The following is an 18,844-nucleotide window of genomic DNA, read 5'->3' as shown; positions in this document are numbered from 1 at the left end:
CAAGTGTATTCTCAGGAATGTCAAGTCACTGACAGTAACATTGTGTCGGGGAGGGTGATCCCCGGCTCCTCACTCCCTTCTTCCTCCTCTTCCCCCCTCCTCGTTGCTGCTGCTCGCAACTTCGACCTCTTTGCCTCCGCGTCCCCCTTGTGAGACATGACTCTTGGCTGGCTTTCGGCCACCTCGGGTCATTCATACACACTCCCCACGTGCCCTCACTTACACCTACTCACTCGAAATCCGACGTCGCTCCTCCCCCGTGCCACACACCAATCGCGCGCATGGGACTCGGGGTCGGGGGTCAGAGGGCAGGGACGTCACTCACACACGCGCAGCCGATTGGGGGGTTGTCTCGGAGATTTATTTAAAGGGCTGTATGAACAAACTCACAGGTACGCCGCCCGTTTACCCCACGCACACGCCAAACAAAAGGCCGCACGAATAATCTCGCGTGTACGCCGCCCGTTAGCCTCACGCACACGTTCAACGAAAGGGCGTATGAGTAATCACACGTGCCCCTGTACGAGTCCGCCGCCGTTCACCACACGCACACGCCAACCACGAGCTACACGCATGGGCGAGCGCAAACACGTGGGTAAATACACCCTCATGCACCAACACAGGGTACAACGACGCACACCTACATGCATCCGTTCCACCCTCGCAGAAACCACACGACAAGGTTTATTGATCCCAGCAGTTTATTCTCAGCGAGTCCGAGGCTAAATTACCCGAGTCAGCAGGGCAGGTCTAACCTATCTCCCGATGGTTTAAGACCCAATCTGTATCGCCTCTTTCAAATCACTCTCATAGGACAATCGCCCAATGGCCTCAATATCTCACTCTCGGGTAATCACGGTTCGACCAATACGGAGCTGCTGGGTCGGGTCCTCGCTGCACTTCGACTCATCACACGGACGTTCGAGTGGCTGGGAAGTTGACGTCCCCGAGCCTGGCTTGAGTACAATCCGAACTAACTCTCCCTACCTTCTCTACCCTGTTTATTGTCCTCTACATCAAAGATAAATCGGCGCTGATCCGCTGGCCTCCCGTCCAATCAGGTGGCTCGGATTTCCCGCAACTCTCCCCGGACCGGTACTCTCTCAGACGTCTGCTTTTCACCCTCTAAACAAACGCATCTGTCCTACCAATCAGAGGACCGGCCCTGTTTTTCCCTCTGTTCGTGACTCCGTCCCCCCTACCTGCCTGCTGACCCGTGTGTGTTGTGGGTGTTTTCTATCCGCGGTGGCTCAGCAGCCCCGTCGTGACCACGTGATTACAACCCAAGTCACGGCGCCGCGGTGCACGTAAGCCTCGGGTGAGGTCGCCCAATTCCCTGGTCGCAGGAAACCGTGAAGATTGGTCCCATGAGAGGGCTTCTGGGTGAAAACCTGTTGGACAGGTGACCTCCCCTTGGGGCTCTAATGGGGGGTGTGGGGGTTTTCACGTGGGGGGTGGTGAGGGAAGAGCAGCGTCGGCCCCGTCGCTCGGAGGTGGCGGCATCGCGGCCACGGCGTCGTCAGGACGGCTTCGCTGCCGCAGCATCACAGTTGCAGGCACGGCTCCGACGGAGCGGCTTCGCTGCTGTGGCACCACAATTGTATAGGTAGTCCTCGACTTGTGAACGAGATCCGTTCCTGAAACCCGTTCGTAGGTCAAACCGTTCGTAAGTAGGAATACAATAATGTGCTGTATTAAATGCACGTACGGTCAGTGTTAGTAAATGTAATAGAGGTTTTTGGGTTAGATCGCGTTATTTAAAAATGTGTCGTATTGCTCCACCACACGACATGGCCAATCAGCAAAAAAGTGTCACGTTGACAGAAGACAAATATTATGAGACCTCCTTTGCCAGTAACAAGATATAGGAATAGGTTTTACCCTTTTAACTGGCACAAAAGCTGACACCTTTATTCATGGCATCATGTTTAATAACCACAACACAAGCAGTCAAAATGCAAACAAAAAAGACAACTCTGATAATAATATGCACTGTCCTTGAATTTGATTGGTCCACACCCGAGATGGCTTTTCTTAGAGCCTCGTCTCCATTGGTGTTGGACCAGAAGACGCCAAAAGGCGTACAACTCAAAAACAGCGCACTATCAGAGTATTGAGGGCTCGGGGTGAGCATTTACATTATGAGACCTCCTTTGCCAGTAGCAAGATATAGAAATAGCAAAGTTCCAAAAGTAAATATTAGCTCTAACAAAGCAAAAGCCTTAAGAGAGCTCCGTGCAAATAAAGATATCCAAATCCTGGCAGCTGATAAAGGCCGCACTACTGTAGTAATGTCACGAGCCGATTGTGATAATAAAATTAGAAATTTGCTAGAGGAGAGTACCTACATTAAAAATAAACGAGATATAACTAATACTTTAGAACGTAAGACTACTGCAATAATTGCAAATTCATTAATCCCTTAGAATGAGCAATACCAAATTAAGCCAAGGGCCTCAAAACCACCTAGACTGTATGGGCTACCAAAGATTCATAAAATCGGCGTCCCATTACGACCCATAGTCAGTACAATTGGCTCTGCCACATATAAATTAGCAAAATATATAACTAAACAAATTCAGCCCTACATCGGTAGGACATTTTCATTCATAAAAAATCAGAACATCTTGTGAATATGATTAAAGATATTAAACTTAATTCTAATGATATTCTGGTAAGTTTTTATGTGATTTCTCAAGTTCACTAAGGTTCCAGTGAACGAATGGCTTAAATTACATGATACACTAGTAAAGAATACAGGTTTACCAAAATATATTCCGAAACTTGCTGACCATTGTTTAAATAACACTTAATTCTTATGGAGAGTGGATTTCTTTAAACAAAAGGAAAGAGCAGCAATGGGCTCTCCTTTATCTCCTGCTATAGCAAATCTGTACATGGAAACTTTGAAATAAGAGCACTTGCCTCGTGCACATTAAAACCATCATTTTTGGTATAGATATGTGGATGACACTTTGGTTGTCTGGCCACATGGTAAAGATACACTTAATGATTTTCTAAATAATCTCAATGCACAAAACACGGCCATCCAGTTCACCATGGAAATGGAGGTGAATAACATACTCCCTTTCCTAGATATTTTGCTTGGACATGGCCTAAACGGTAAAATAACACACAGCGTTTGCAGAAATCAAACGCACACTGATGCCTATCTGAATGCAAATTCGCATCATCATCCAGCTCAGAAATCCTCTCTTATCAAGACGCTCAAACATCGGGCTAAAACAGTGTCAGATGGTGAAAGTCTAGTGAGAGAGATCAAACACGTTAAAGAAGCATTACGACAGAATGGCTACAATAATGCTCAAATTAACAGAGCACTGAATGCCAAATCACGATCGCAAAGCAACACTGCTGAAAGCGATCAGATTGTTAAAACAATTAAAATTCCATATATCTCAGGAGTAACTGAAAAATTAGCCGGTGTTTTGCAAAAGATTACAGTAAGATTTATGTACAGTACACAAAATTCAAAAACTCGTATCTTGCACTAAAGACGAATTACCTAAATTATCAACAGAAGGTGTATATCGGATTAATTGTGTATGTGGCCGATGCTATATTGGACAGACGGGACGTAACATCAGCATAATACTAAAAGAACACCAGACAAATATAAAATTATCTCAAACACAACTGTTGGCAGTTGGCAGAACATGCTTGTCAACAAGGACACTCAATTGATTTTGATAACGTTGAAGTGTTGTGTAAAACTAATTATTACTGGCAAAGACTAATTAGGTAATCCATTGAAATTGAGAGAAACAGAAATAACTTTAATCGCTCTGACAGCTACAGGCTTGGTGCGGCCTGGAAGCGTATTATTAAATAATACATATTACAATTCCTTAAAGGGGAAACACATACTAATTAATGGATTACTAACGTAGCATATAATCACAATAATACACATTACAACTTATTACTAATCTACAACTCATTACTAATCATAACCATTGACTGATTACCAATCGATTATATAATTACAATACCCCCCCTCCGCCTCAAATCACTGCACCTGAATGAGTTAAATGATGACGTCAACCTGCTGCTCTATTTAAGACCAAGAGCAAGTGAGGGCTTTACCATTCTGGCGAATTGCCCGATGAGGCTGGAGGTAATCACCAGCGAAATCCGTTCCTGTTCTTCCTGAAGTGCCACTGCGGCACACGTTGGCATCCCGTGGACTCTCCAGCCACCCCGGGATTTGTGAGGGCCCCAGGCCGGGCGGTCTGGGGTGGCCTTGCTGCCGGAGGGTGGGCAAGCCACACGCGCTGCAGGGGAGGTGATCTCACCGCAACGAGTGCATGGAGACGGCAGGGAAGGAGACGGAGACACGGTGTACGCCACGGACCATGGAGGGTGCCTGCGGGGCCGAGAGTGACCGGAGGGATGGTGCGGGCCCGTCTGGAGCGGGGGAGGTGTTGGGAGAGGTGCAGCGAGGGAAGGGTGTCGAGATGGTGGATGGGCCGGAGGGGACGGGGAGGGAGGAGCGAAGAGGACGAGGGGAAGCGCCGGGAGGATGGGAAGGGAGTGCCCCCGAGCAGAGCACAGGGGAAGAAGCAGGAGGGGTGCCAGCAAGCCAGGGGCCGTGGGAGGAACAGTGGAGGGAGAGGACAGCGAACGCTGGTCCGGTGGGAGCGGGGAGACCCAGTGTAGGAGCGGGGAGGTGGTGCAGTGGAGCCGGCGTGGGCTTGACGCCAACGCACGCCAGGAGGCACAACTGCGTCAGAGTAGAATTCAAGGACGACGTGGAGGAGGAAGTGACACTGGATAGAACGACCTTTGTGATGCTCGGGATGCTGCGGGTGGAGGTGGCGGATCATTACTCCCTGATTGCTCTGTCGGGGGGGAGAGCTTTTGACGTGAGCTTTAATTCAAATCTCCTGCTGCAGAATTTCCTCACCCGCTTCGAGGAGAGGGCAGGGGAGAAGCCCCTGACATCCATGAGGACGCGGCTGCTGTCAGACCTGGAAACGAAGGTTGTGACCGTTTTCCTGTACAACGAGGCACTACATGACCAGGATGTGGAGGTGTGATTGAGGCAGCACTGCGTGCTGTTATCTGGCTGCAAGAGGGTGCAGGACTCGGCGGGGATATGGACAGGGGCAAGGCAGTGGAGGGTGTGCCTGAAGACGGAGGGGGTGGAGGGGCTCTGAAGCATATCCCGAGCGCCTTGAACATTGAGGGGAACAAGGGGTACGTCATATACGCGGGCCAGCCCAAACTGTGTAGGAGGTGTGGGGGAAGGGGGCACCTGGCGGCGGCATGCGAGGCACGGATCTGTTACAGGTGCAAGGCGCTGGATCACACGGTGGAGGAGTGCGGGGAGCCGGTCTGATGCAACCTCTGTGGTAGCAGAGGGCACCTGTATAGATCCTGTCCGGAATCATATACCAACAGGGTGCGGGCGTATCAGAGTGGACAGGTAGAGGAGGTGGTGGAGGAGGTGGCTGGATGGGAAGCGGGCCGGGAGCTTGGTGGGGAAGAGGAAGGAGAGGCGGCGGAACCATGACCCTCTGGGGGGGGGGGGGGGGGTGAGGGAGGGGGACCTGTGGGGAGGGAAGCAACACCACCACTGGACTGGGAGCGGGGGGAGGAGGGGAGGGAAGACGGGGGAGAAGACCCAGGAACCCCAGTGGGGGACTGGGCGGAGGCAATGGGCGAGGAGGAAGGAGTTGACGGGGCATGGGAGGAAACGGTTGGGAGGAAGAGGAAATTTGACAGAGCCCTAAAAGGGGCTGGCCCCCAGCATGACACGGGCCCTTCAGGCTTCTCGCCGGACACGGAGGAGTCCGGGTGGAGGAGGGTGGAAGGGGGGGGGACGGTTGAACCGGGGGAAGCCTCGGAGGTTGAAGGGGAGGAAGAAAGTGAGAGAGAAGGCAGACAAGGGCAGATGGGGGGAGCGTGCAGCGGAATCGGAAACGGAATAAAGTACACTTCGGCATGGACCTCTCCGTGGCGTCTATAAATGTGAGAGGGATGAAGGGGAAGGGAAGGAGGCAATCATGCACCTGTTAGAGACCACCAGAAGAGACATGACCTTTCCTTCAATAGTGCCACCTACCGTACACCCTGGGTTCGGAAGTCCTGCTGGAAGATTGGAACAGCCACTATGTATGGTCGGGTAGCAATGGGAACCGGTGTACTGGGGTGGTTACCCTCCTAGGCAGGAGGGAAATGAGGGTAGAAGGGACCCAGGAAGTGATACCGGGCCGGCTCCTTTGTGTGGATGTATCCTACCAAGGCGTGGAGTTGCGGCTGGTGAACGTGTACGCCCCGGTACAATGCATGGAAAGGGTAGAGGTGTGGGAGAGCTTGGCGACCCTATTGGCCACCAGGTGACAAGTCATCATAAGGGGTGATTTCAACTGCCCGCTATATTTGGCGGACCTGGTGTCGGCAAAGGGGAGGAGGAAATTGGACTCTTCCTCCAGAAAGCTGAAAGATCTGATGGAGGACCTTGGTATGGTAGACGCATTCAGGAGGGTGCATGGTGCACGGCCTGGGTATACGTGGTCGGATAAGAGCGGGGGAACGCAGTCGCGGATAGACTTTATTTTCGCATCTGCCAAAGTAGAAGTGGGAAGTGCGGGGGTGGAGCCATTTCCCCTCTCTGACCACAAAATGGTCGTGGCAGGGCTTGCGATCCCAGGTGGGGCGAGGAGAGGAAAAGGAGTATGGAAAATTAATGTGGGTCTGTTGGAGGACCAGAAAGTGGTGGGGGACTTCGTACAAAAATACAAAAGCTGGAGAACCTTGCAGGACTGGTTCCCCACGAGGGTGGAATGGTGGGGCCAGATAAAGGACAGGATAAAAACGCTCTTCCAGCACCATAGTAGGAGGAGGGGAGTGGGTAGGGAATTGAGGCAGTGGAATGCCAGGCTGGAGAAAATGTACAGGCTGCTAGAGCTAGGGTTCCTAATGGGGGAAAGGATAGAGGCATTGAAAGGGAGGGTAGCTTCAGTATTGGAAAGAAGGGCTAGGCAGTTAGTGTACAGGGCGAGGGTCAGGGCAACGGAGGAAGGGGAGAGGTGCACGAGGTTTTTCTTCAAAACAGGTAGGGAGGGAGATAATGCAATGAGGGAATTGGTAAGTCCTACCTGGGGTAGGCAGACGACGATGGTAGGGATGATGAGCGTAGCGGAGGATTTCTATAGGGAGTTGTATGGGAGGAAGGGGATAGATGAGGGGAAGCGGGAGGAGCTGCTGGAGGCATTGGGGAAGAGGATTGGGAACCTGGAGACGCTGGAGGAAAATATTCGGCAGGGAAAAGTTTAAGATGCGGTAAAGGGGTTGAACAGTAACAGAACCCCAGGCCCGGATGGGATCCCAGCAGATTTCTACGTCAAATTCTGGGAGCTCCTGAAGGAGGACATGCTGCAAATTTGTAGGGAAACTTTATAGGAGGGCCGGGTGCCGGATGGTATGCGGGAGGGTCTGGTTATGTTGATTTATAAAGGGAAAGGGGACCGTAAGGACTTGGGAAGCTGGCGGCTGATAACTCTCCTAAACGCGGATTGCAAGATCTTGGCAAGGATAGTCGCGGCGCGATTAGGGAAGGTGGTGGGGGAGGTGGTAGGGCCGGATCAGACGTGCGCGGTCCCAGGGAGGAGGATCGCAGACTCCTTGGTAGTACTGAGGGAGGCAATAGAAGGGGAAAGAGAGAGGGGGTGCCCACTGGGGATTCTGAGCTTGGATTTGGACAAGGCTTTCGACCATCTTTCACATTGAATATATGCTGGCGGTGATGGCGAAGATGGGAATGAGTGGGCCCCTGGTGGAGTGGGTGGCACGACTCTATGGTGGGCTCAGAGCTAGACTTTTGATAAACAGGGAACGTTTGGGGGTCATTCAAGTAGGGTCCGGGGTACGGCAGGGATGCCCGATGTCCCCGGTCTTATTCATTATGAGCATGGAGCCTCTAGCACAGGTAATAAGAGACGACCAAAGGATTATGGGGGTGACAATACCGGGAACAAGGAGCAAGGGAAGATAACCTTGTATATGGACGATGTGGCCGTGCTGTGCAGGGACGTTGCGTTAGTGTGGAGAGCAATTGAGGGGACAGGGAGGTTCTGCGCGGCCTCCGGCTTGAAGGTCAATGCGAGAAAGAGCGAGTTAATGGCCTTTGGGGACTCGAGGCTGTTCGAGGGTCGGTCCGCCGGAACTGAGCTTGCAGACAGAAGAGATAACGGTGCTAGGGTTGACCTTTTGTAGGGATAGGTTGGGGGAACATAACTGGGAAAAGAGGGTAAGGAAGACAAAGGGTCATCTGGGTAAGTGGGCAGGGAGGCGGCTCACGATGGCTGGCAGGATTATGGTGGTGAAGATGGAGATACTGCCAACTTTAAGCTACCTGGCGCAGGTATTCCCACCTGGTAAGAGGGAGGTCAAGGTTTAGACCTCGGCGCTTTTCGGGTTTATCCGGGGGGGGGGGGGGGGGGATGGAGAGGGTGAGGAGGGCCGTGCTGTGTATGCGGGTTGGGAACGGGGGGAGGGGTGCCCCAAATGTGGAGTACACCCTGAACTCGACCTTTGTATGTAACATGCTGAGATTGTTCTTCTCTGCAGAGCCGCGGGGCAAGGCGGCGTGTTACATGCTGTATCGCCTGACGTGGCGCCTGTGGGGCCTCGGGATGACCCAGGCAGAGAGGAGTATACCTTTGGATTGGCCGGGGGGCTGGATCAGTGACGTGGTGGGGGACTACATTGGGCAGCACGGCCTGAACCGGTGGGGGGGCTGGTGGACCTCCAGAGAGATGCGGGCCGAGGCGGAGAAAGAGGAGGCCTGTGATGAGGTGCTAGGTGCGAGGAGGGAGGTGCACCGACAAATTTGGAGAAACATGTCGTCGGCGGCACTCACGAAAGAACAGAGGGATTTGTCATGGCTGGTGGTCAGGGACAAGCTGGAGACGAGGGGTTTTATGTACGGCCGCCAAATGGCACACACCCCTAAGTGCCCGAGGGACTGCAACGGGGACGAAAGTGCAGTGCACGTTATGGTGGCATGCCCCTTTGCCCAGGAGGTGTGGAGGCGGAGCAAGCCGTTGTGGGCCCGGTTCGCACTGTCGAGGGTGACAACATGGGACATTATGTGGGGGGGGGGACTGCGGGGTGTGGGAAGGGAGGACAGGGACCGGGCATGGGCTATAATAGGAGCAACGATGAAGGCCTTGTGGTAAGCGTGCAAGAAGGAGCAGGAGGGGTCCCAGATGTCCCCATTGGAAGCATGCTATGTGGCAAGAAGTTTGTTGGAGATGGTGGTGGAGGTGGACCGGGTGAGACTGGGACACGAAGGGAAAGATGGAAGTGGCTGCTACCCAGCGTGGGTTAGGGCGGCCGGGGGGGGGGGGGGGCGTTTTACTGGCGCACGGGGGAGAGGGCGTGCGTGGCTGGAGGGGAGGCAGCCCCTCCAGGCACAGATGTGGCGAGTGCTGTGTCGGGGGCGACTCCGGTCCTGCGGATGGGTCGGTGGCCGAGCGGGGCCTTCGCGGTGTGAGGCAGCGGCCCCTCGGTTTTTGCTTTGTTTTGTTTCTCCGCTGAGAAACTAAATACATTTTTTTAAAAATCGTAATTACCAGCGAAACGTCGTACTCAAACTGTAAATGTTGTGGATTCACTCTTCAACACACCGGTGGGCTAAAGTAGTGAACTATTTGTCTTTTATCAACGTGACACTTTTTTGCTGATTGGCCGTGTCGGGTGGTGGAGGGTTACGACACATTTATAAATAACGCGATCTAACCCAAAAAACCTTTATTATGAATAATATTGGTCGCGAAAGCCTACGTGTTAAACTGTTATTAAATGTGTTACGGTTAAACAAAAAAGGGAAGGGAGCAATGAGCCCCCCCAATTCCACGCACACAGGGCCACGTGTAGATGCACACATACAGACACACACACCCCAACGACAAATATCCCTTGTATAGCCCTCATAGGCTGTTGGGGCAAATGCTGTTAGCGAGCAGCACCTATGAAGGGGGTTATTTGGCGATACTTCACCACACTGGTCAATGCGAGGTGATGAAGGCAGGGAGCATAGGGCTCTCCTAGGTTGACATGAATACAATTGAGTTCAATGAATTTTGCTGTACTGCCCTCTGCTGCCCACCATATAGATACAAGCACATGATGGATTAAATGCTCCCTTGCCGTCAATGTATACAGTTTTTCCAACATACTAACATTGTACCCAGTAGTTTTTAGTGTATTTTACGTAATACTTTAAATAAGTTTGGAGAAGATGCAGGCGTGCGTGATAATTTGGAGAATCAAAAGAAGTTGCCTCTCCATGACAACCAGCTCACGGCTCTCCCCAAGGGAGTGTTTGACCAGCTCGTGAATCTGAATACGTTGTGGTTGAACAGTAACCGGCTGAAGTCTCTCAGCGCTGGGGTATTTGACAGCCAGACCCAGCTGACTGCTCTGAGCCTAAGTATACATGCGACATGCATCTAACGAAGCAGATAAAATGTACATGTGCGGGTGACCTTTACCTGGCAACACAAGCAGGCACCTAAACACCATGGAGGGATATCTTCAGAGATGGAGGCTGAAACTGGACCGCACACTTACCTTTCACGACCACCTGATAAAGGTAACTGCTCATACGAAGACGGTAAAACCTGGTCCAGAAACCGACCAGCACAAACTGGATGTAATCAGGATTAGTTATATCGATATAAGCGATGACCTTGTGTACCCCACAGCTGAGTGTTGTACTGAACGTTCAACTGAACGTATGTTTGTTAAACTTCCTTCACACCGTACGTAGCCAACCGTGCTCATGGATCATTGGACCTAAGCACATTCAATTATGCAGGAATCCAGGGCGGGGGTGGCAGAGGTGGGAAACTGGGACAGTGGAAGGAGGGGGGGAAACAGCAGTGGCTCAAATCGGTTTCCACATTCCCTCTAAATGCCTTCCCCTGTGTCTCTCAGCGTCTTTAAATAGTGTTGCTCCTGGGGTGTCACTGCACGCTCACGAAGGTAGACCACGAGATGACCATAGATGCCTTGAGCGATGCCCGCGTCAATGCCATCGAGGAAGAAGAACTCGGGCAAGTCCAAGGCCGACAACGTGTTGGCAAGGCCTAATGTCCACTCAACACAGTCCTCTTTTTCATAAAAGGACTGCTGAGTCAAGACAGACTTTAAAAAAGGAAAATCCTGCAAATTAGGCAAGTGCGGTTTGTCCACTAGGGGCGTTGAGGTGTCGTCCCACTGGGCAGCTGGTGATGAGAAATAAATTTTCTAATAAAAAATATTATTCTATCAATTATTTAGCTGTGTTTATTTTTAAAATATGATGATTCTTTCAACGTGAATATAACATTTGAAGTTGTTATTATAAACTGCTGCAACACCACAGTCTGATTTGTGCCTTAGGGAGGTCTCGGGGAGGCTGTGCAGGCATCCGAGTGAGAAACATCCTCTTTGGTTTTATTCGGTAAAGTCACGTAGGTAAAATAAATTAAAAGAAAAAAACAATTAAATCACGACGTTTCGGAGGCAACACAAGCTTCTTTCTTCAGGTGGAATAGTCACAGCACAATATCAGTGTCAAGAGCACAATACTGAGACGATCAGGTTTATAAATAGGTTAAGGGGGGGGAGCCAGAAAGCAAACGTGGGTGGGTGGGGGGGCTGAGTTAAGCTGCCTTTTGTTGAACTACAGGGGGTTCGTGGGTGGTGCACTACACACAAGCGGGAAAAACCCTTTTGCTATGCTGCAGGGTGGTTGGGGGAGAGGTGATCAATCTCGTGCACGCCCCATATTTGAATAAAACAACCGTTAAAGTATGACATATAACAACTGGGAAATGAAATGGCTGTATAATTCGAAATGTAGTCCTTTAGCCAGTACTGTTTCAGATTGTCCGAAAGCGGGATGTTACTCTGATTGATAACGAGGGGGAGAGGTGATCAATCTCGAGTACACCCCATATTTGAAACGAAAACAACCGTTAAAGTATGACATATAACAACTGGGCAATGAAATTACTGTATCATTAAAAAAAACAGCTAATGTTTGACTTGATTAATAACATCTTTCCAGTGGTTGCTCAATTTGAAACCATCCTCTCGGTTGAAGTTGTGTCAGTGTTTGTATATCTGGATGGCTTCGTGGACAAATCTCTGGTAATAACCGGGAGGTATTCATAGTACCTTGGTATCGGAAAAAAACTATCATGATAACCCACCGCGTTGTAACAGTGATCAGCTACGGCAGAAGAACTCGTTCTGCCATGTTTCAAATCTGATTTGTGTTCGCGAATTCGGTCAGATGTATGTCGTTTCATCTCGCCGATATAGCAGTCACCACAGGTATAACTCAATTTGTAAACACCGGGGTTCTGTAAGTCAGGAATGACATCCTTTACGGATGGGATCAGATCACGGATTTTGTGTACTGTATTGAAACGGTCCTGGATCTTGTGTTTGTTAAGAATTTTGGAAATCTTTTTAGTAACGCCTGCTATGTATGGTAACGTGATGACTTTCATCGGAGTATCCAGTGGTTGTTTCTGTATGGAGGGAGAAACAGCTCGGCAGATGGTACGGTCAGAGTAACCATTATTTTTGAGGGCCAGGTGTACATGTTTTAATTCACTGGTCAGGTGGTATTGGTCAGAAATGCAATGAGCCCTATGGTATAACGTTTTGATGAGAGGGTTTTTTTGGGTCGGGTGGTGGTGGGAATCAGGCTTAACGTAGGAGTCTGTGTGGGTGGGTTTCCTGTCAACAGAATGTCCCAAAGAGCCATCAGACCTCCCCTCAAACAGAACATCCAAGAATGGCAGTTTGCCATCGCTTTCACACTCACTTCTGCTGCTGTATCTTCACCGAACTCCAAACGGATTCTGTCTAAAGCTAGCCTATCACTAATCTCAGAGAGGATAAGGTTACTCCGATGTAACTCGATAGTTTAGACAGGACTCTCCTACAATCGCATTTAATGTTAACACAAAAAATGTCACCTTCTGATTGGAACCACGTTGATAACATGACTGCTGCCTCTGCTGATTCACTGTCAATCAAATGCAAAGCTAACCTGATCGCTAAATTCAACCACCTATCAAAGAAGAACCCAGGACCACTTATCACAAAACTATACATTAACAAAATCGTTATCAATCGGAGTAACATCCCGATTTCGGACAATCTGAAAACAGTACTGGCTAAAGGACTAAATTTCACTGTCACCCCAAAACATATACCAGTAGAGGTTATCATATCTCAGGTCGATGTAGCCCTCAAAGGCATAGGACACATCCAAGCAGACGTTGCGAGAGCTGAAATAGCCACTATTCTTAAGAATGCTAAGAAACCCATCAGCAACTTCAGCAAGAACTTGCGAATTTAAAAAAGAGGGATGATATAGTCATCCTCTCGGCCAACAAAGGCAATGCCACTGTCATGATGGACAAAAATTCATACAACAACAAAATCCAGGACCTACTCAATGATGGGAGTTACTCAAAAAATAAAAATAACCCTACTAACAGCTTAACGATTAAAACCAACAAGATCATCACAAGTTTGACTTCCCTAATCGAACCAACCAAATCTTCCTCCCTGAAACCCTCCGCTGCAAGACCTCCCAGATTCTGTGGTCTTCCCAAGATCCATAAAGAAGGTACCCCACTTCGACCCATCGTGTCCACGATCAACTCCCCTACCTACAAGCTGGCCCGTTTTCTGTCAGATACTCTGCTTCCCTTCACTGGCAAGACCACCTCAGCAGTACTTAACTCAACCCAATTGATTTCTATGGTCAAATATATTGTACTGTCTCCTGACGATATCCTTGTCAGCTTGATGTGGTCTCTCTGTTCACCAAGGTCCCAGTACCTGATACCATAACGATAATTGAAGATTTGGTCCAACATGGACTTGACCCCGATGTACCTGCGCTTGTTAGGCACTGCCTCACCAACACCTACTTTACTTGGAATGGTACCTTCTACAAACAAAATTAGGGTACCCCTATGGGTTCCCCCTTATCACCAGTGATAGCCAATATTTTTATGGAGAAATTTGAATCAGACGCCATCCAGACATCCACCCTCAGTCCTTCCCTGTGGAAGAGATATGTGGATGACACTTTCGTCATTTGGCCACATGGCCTCCCAGCTTTGAACCTTTTCCTAGACCACATCAATTCCAGACACCCTTCCATAAAATTCACCATGGAAGAGGAGAAAAATGGCAAACTGCCATTCTTGAATGTTCTGTTTGAGAGGAGGTCTGATGGCTCTTTGGGACATTCTATTTACAGGAAACCCACCCACATAGACTCCTACTTAAAGCCTGATTCCCACCACCATCTGATCCAAAAGAACTCTCTCATCAAAACGTTATACCATAGGGCTCATTGCATTTCTGTCCAACACCACCTGACCAGTGAATTAAAACATGTATGTAGTGTTGTAAGGACGAGCAGACTTCTTTAGGAAGCACACTCTGTTTATTGTATTATTTCCTTATACAACGCTTAACACGCACAGAGGGATATTCGGTCCCCTCACCCAATACCCTAGGGAGGTACAGCCTCCGGACCTGGCGGGACTCACACGTCTACCGCTATCCTAGCCCTCCGGCTAGGACCTAGGGGAGGCTATCTGACCCACTGCTGGCCCGGTGGGTCCTGACCACTGGGTATGCCGAGCGTTAGCCCTTAGAAGGGCTGAAAGGCTGGTCCAGGGTCCTAGCTAGGCTTCAGCCCAGTCTTCTATCTTCGTGCAGGGAGAGAACTCCCCGAGGTCCGTTGGGTCACCCGTCTTATACCCCTTCGTGGCCAGGTAGAACCAATCATACATTCCCACGTGGAACCGTCTGATTGGTTCGCACCAAACCCTGGCCACGATCCGTTTCACCTCGACTTACCCCAACCGTTGTACCCAGGGGTAATGCTGCACTGCCCTGGTGGCAACGCAGGTTACGCAACAGCGCGTAGTTAACACCTCTACATGTACATCGGGCCTCAAGATGAACGGATACTCTAACCGTACCATCCGCCAAGCTGTTTCTCCCACCATACAGATACAACCACTGCATACTCCTATCAAAGTCATCACGTTACCACACATAGCAGGCGTTACTAAAATGATTTCCAAAATTCTTAACAAACACAAGATCCAGGTCCGTTTCAATACGGTACACAAAATCCGTGATCTGATCCCATCCGTAAAGGATGTCATTCCTGACTTACAGTACCCCGGTGTTTACAAATTGAGTTGTACCTGTGGTGACTGCTATATCGGGGAGACGAAACGACATATATCTGACCGAATTCACGAACATCATGATATTGTTTTCTCCGATACCAAGGTACTATGCATACCTCCCGGTTATTACCAGAGATTTGTCCACGAAGCCACCAGATATACAAACACAGACACAACTTCAACCGAGATGATGGTTTCAAATTGAGCAACCACTGGTAAGATGTTATAAATCAAGTCAAATGTTAGCTGTTTTTTTTATATTATACAGCCATTTTATTGCCCAGTTGTTATATGTCATACTTTAACGGCTGTTTTTATTTTCAAATATGGAGTGTACTCGAGATTGATCACCTCTCCCCCTCGTTATCAATCAGAGTAACATCCAGATTTCGGACAATCTGAAAACAGCACTGGCTAAAGGACTAAATTTCCAATTATACAGCCATTTCATTTCCCAGTTGTTCTATGTCATACTTTAACGGTTGTTTTTTTTCAAATATGGGGTGTACACGAGATTTATCACCTCTCCCGCAACCACCATGCAGCATAACAAAAGGGTTTTTTTCCGGCTTCTGTGTAGTGCATCATTCAAAATCGTTATCAATCAGAGTAACATCCCGATTTCGGACATTCTGAAAACAGTACTGACTAAGGGGCTAAATTGCGTTTTATACAGCCATTTCATTGCCCAGTTGTTATATGTCATACTTTAACGGTGCACTCGAGATTGATCACCTCTCCACCAACCACCCTTCAGCATAACAAAAGGGGTTTTTTTCCCGCTTGTGTGTAGTGCACCACCCCCGAACCCCCTGTAGTTTAACAAAAGGCAGCTTAACTCAGCCCCCCCACCCACCCACGTTTCCTTTTTGGCTCCTCCCCCCTCTTAACCTATATATAAACCCGATCGTCTCAGTATTGTGCTCTTGACACAGATATTGTGCTGTGACTATTCCACCTGAAGAAGAAAGCTTGTGTTGCCTCCGAAACGTCGTGATTTAATCTTTTTTCTTTTTCTTTTATTTTACCTACGTGATTTTACCGAATAAAACCAAAGAGTATAAATCCTTGCAGTCATGAAAACTTCAAATCTATAATGAGAAATATCCCTACATTATTGCGATTAGATTCGTATTTTAGCCACGTAGATTGAGACCAATTCAGGGCAGTGAAAAAGGCGCCCATGGCTGTAATGACTATGTCACAATGGTAGGTTGTTCTGTGAAAATATAGCAGGTCACGGCCTACACGTAGTTGGGTGTACGACGGAATGTGGCTGTTATTGTACGCGGTGTCTTGGTTGCCTTGGCTAATTTGTTGAGTCGTGTCAGCTGATATTTAATTGTAACTTGCTGTGGTGCTTCCATTTTTCTATGCCATTTGGCTGTTATCTCCGACTCTCTGAGTTGCATTGCCCTGGGGTCTCACTAGCATGGCCACCTCTGCACCTTTCTCTTTGATGTATCGATGGTTCTGGCTGTATGATGGGCTTTGTGTCTCACTGGCGCGACCACCGTTGCGGTGGTTCTCTTGCGTGGATGCGCTTGCCTCACAGCGCAGTTCGCAAAGCCGCAGTTTGTGTTACACATAGGCATGACATTAACTTGCTTATCCCCCTAATCTCCTTGCGTAATCTCTCCTATAAACATAGTGCTAATCTTCCATTAACATTGCTGTGGTGCGCATATGCGACGATACTCATACGGCGACGGAAGTTCATTGCATGCTAAATCTCTCTCCCTAATCTCCCCCATTAAACACAACTGACTTGCTTGCGTCCGGGGGTGAAATGTTTTATTTTATTTTTCTACCTACGTGACTTTACTGAAAGAACCAAAGAGTATTTATTTGTTTATATTCTTAGTTTTTTCGGTAAAGTCACGTTGAAGAGAAACAACAAAATAACAAAATATATATAAAACAATAAAAAATTCTCACGACGTTTCGACCATAACTCAAACGGTCATCATCAGGTGTGTCGGTTTGCATAAATTTATTTTGAAAACGGCATATTTATTTATATATATATAAAAATAACGTTTGCGTCACGCGCAACGATGGCAGTTTGCCAGGACTAGTCCATCTATTTTTTGAAAAGAGGAGGGGGGAGACGAAATTTGTTTTTATGTATGCTGTCTGAAAGGCACTGTAAGCGTGAACAATCAATCAAGAAGTGAAATGATTTATCAAATCTTTCCAATGATTGCTAAGATAGAATCCATCTTCTCGGTTGAAATTGTCTCTGTGTTTGTATATGTGGATAGCCTCATGAACGAATCTCTCATGGAAGCCAGATGGCTTACAAAGAACCTCCGTCTTGGAAAAGTCAATGGCATGTGAGCCTACTGAATTAGAACAATGATCTGCTACGGCCGAGGTGTTGGTCCTACCGTGTTTAAGGTCTGCTTTATGTTCACGAATGCGGTCCGAGATATGGCGTTTGGTTTCTCCAATGTAACTACTACCACAGAGGCAACTTAGTTTGTAGACACCAGGGTATTGTATGTCCGGAATCACATCTTTTACAGACGGAACCAGATCACGGATTTTATGTAATGTGTTGAAACGGACCTGGATCTTGTGTTTATTCAAGATTTTGGAGATCTTTTTTGTGATCCCAGCAATGTAGGGTAAAGTGATGGTTTTGAAAGGCTCCTCAAGAGGGTTCTTCTTCATGGTTTGAGTGATAGCTTTGCGGATTGTATAGTCGGAGTAACCATTAGCCCTAAGAGCTTGGTGTACGTGCTTGAGTTCACTGCTTATGTGTTCCTGGTCGGATATGCATTGGGCTCTATGATACAGAGTCTTGATGAGAGAATTCTTCTGTGATGGATGGTGGTGGGAATCCGGTTTCAGATAAGCATCCGTATGGGTAGCTTTCCTGTAGACAGAGTGGCTCATTGAACCATCAGGTCTCTTTTTAATTAGGACATCCAAAAAGGTATCTTGCCATCTATTTCGACTTCCATGGTAAATCTGATGGCTGGGTGTATGGAATTGATGTGGTCGAAGAATTTGTCTAGAGCAGGCCGGCCATGTGGCCAGATGACAAAAGTGTCATCCACGTACCTCTTCCATAAGGTTGGGCGCAGAGTGGCAGTCTGGATGGCGTCAGTCTCAAATTTCTCCATGAAAATGTTAGCTATAACTGGAGAAAGGGGGGAGCCCATTGGGGTGCCCTCAGTTTGTTTGTAGAAAGTTCCATTCCAAGTGAAGTATGTATTGGTTAAACAGTGTCTCACCAGGGGGGGTACCTCAGTGTTTAGTCCTTGATGAACCAAGTCTTCAATGATTGCAATGGTGTCAGGTACAGGAACCTTGGTGAATAAGGAAACTACATCAAAACTGACAAGCAGGTCGTCTGGGGACAGGGAAATACCCTTGATTGTTGATACCAGGTGAGTAGAATTTTGTACCGCAGAGGTGGTCTTTCCAGTGAAAGGACGCAGGATTTCAGACAAAAAACGAGCTAGTTTGTAGGTGGGGGAGCTGATAGTAGAGACTATGGGACGAAGAGGTGTATCAACTTTATGTATTTTTGGTAAGCCGTATAATCTTGGTGGCCTGGCAGCAGAAGGTTTCAACGA

The sequence above is a fragment of the Petromyzon marinus genome, chromosome 75 (genome assembly GCF_048934315.1).
Source record: "Petromyzon marinus isolate PM22_M1 ecotype Great Lakes invasive population chromosome 75, UKy_Petmar_22M1.pri1.0, whole genome shotgun sequence".
Taxonomy (NCBI): domain Eukaryota; kingdom Metazoa; phylum Chordata; class Hyperoartia; order Petromyzontiformes; family Petromyzontidae; genus Petromyzon; species Petromyzon marinus.
This window is presented reverse-complemented; position numbering follows the sequence as displayed.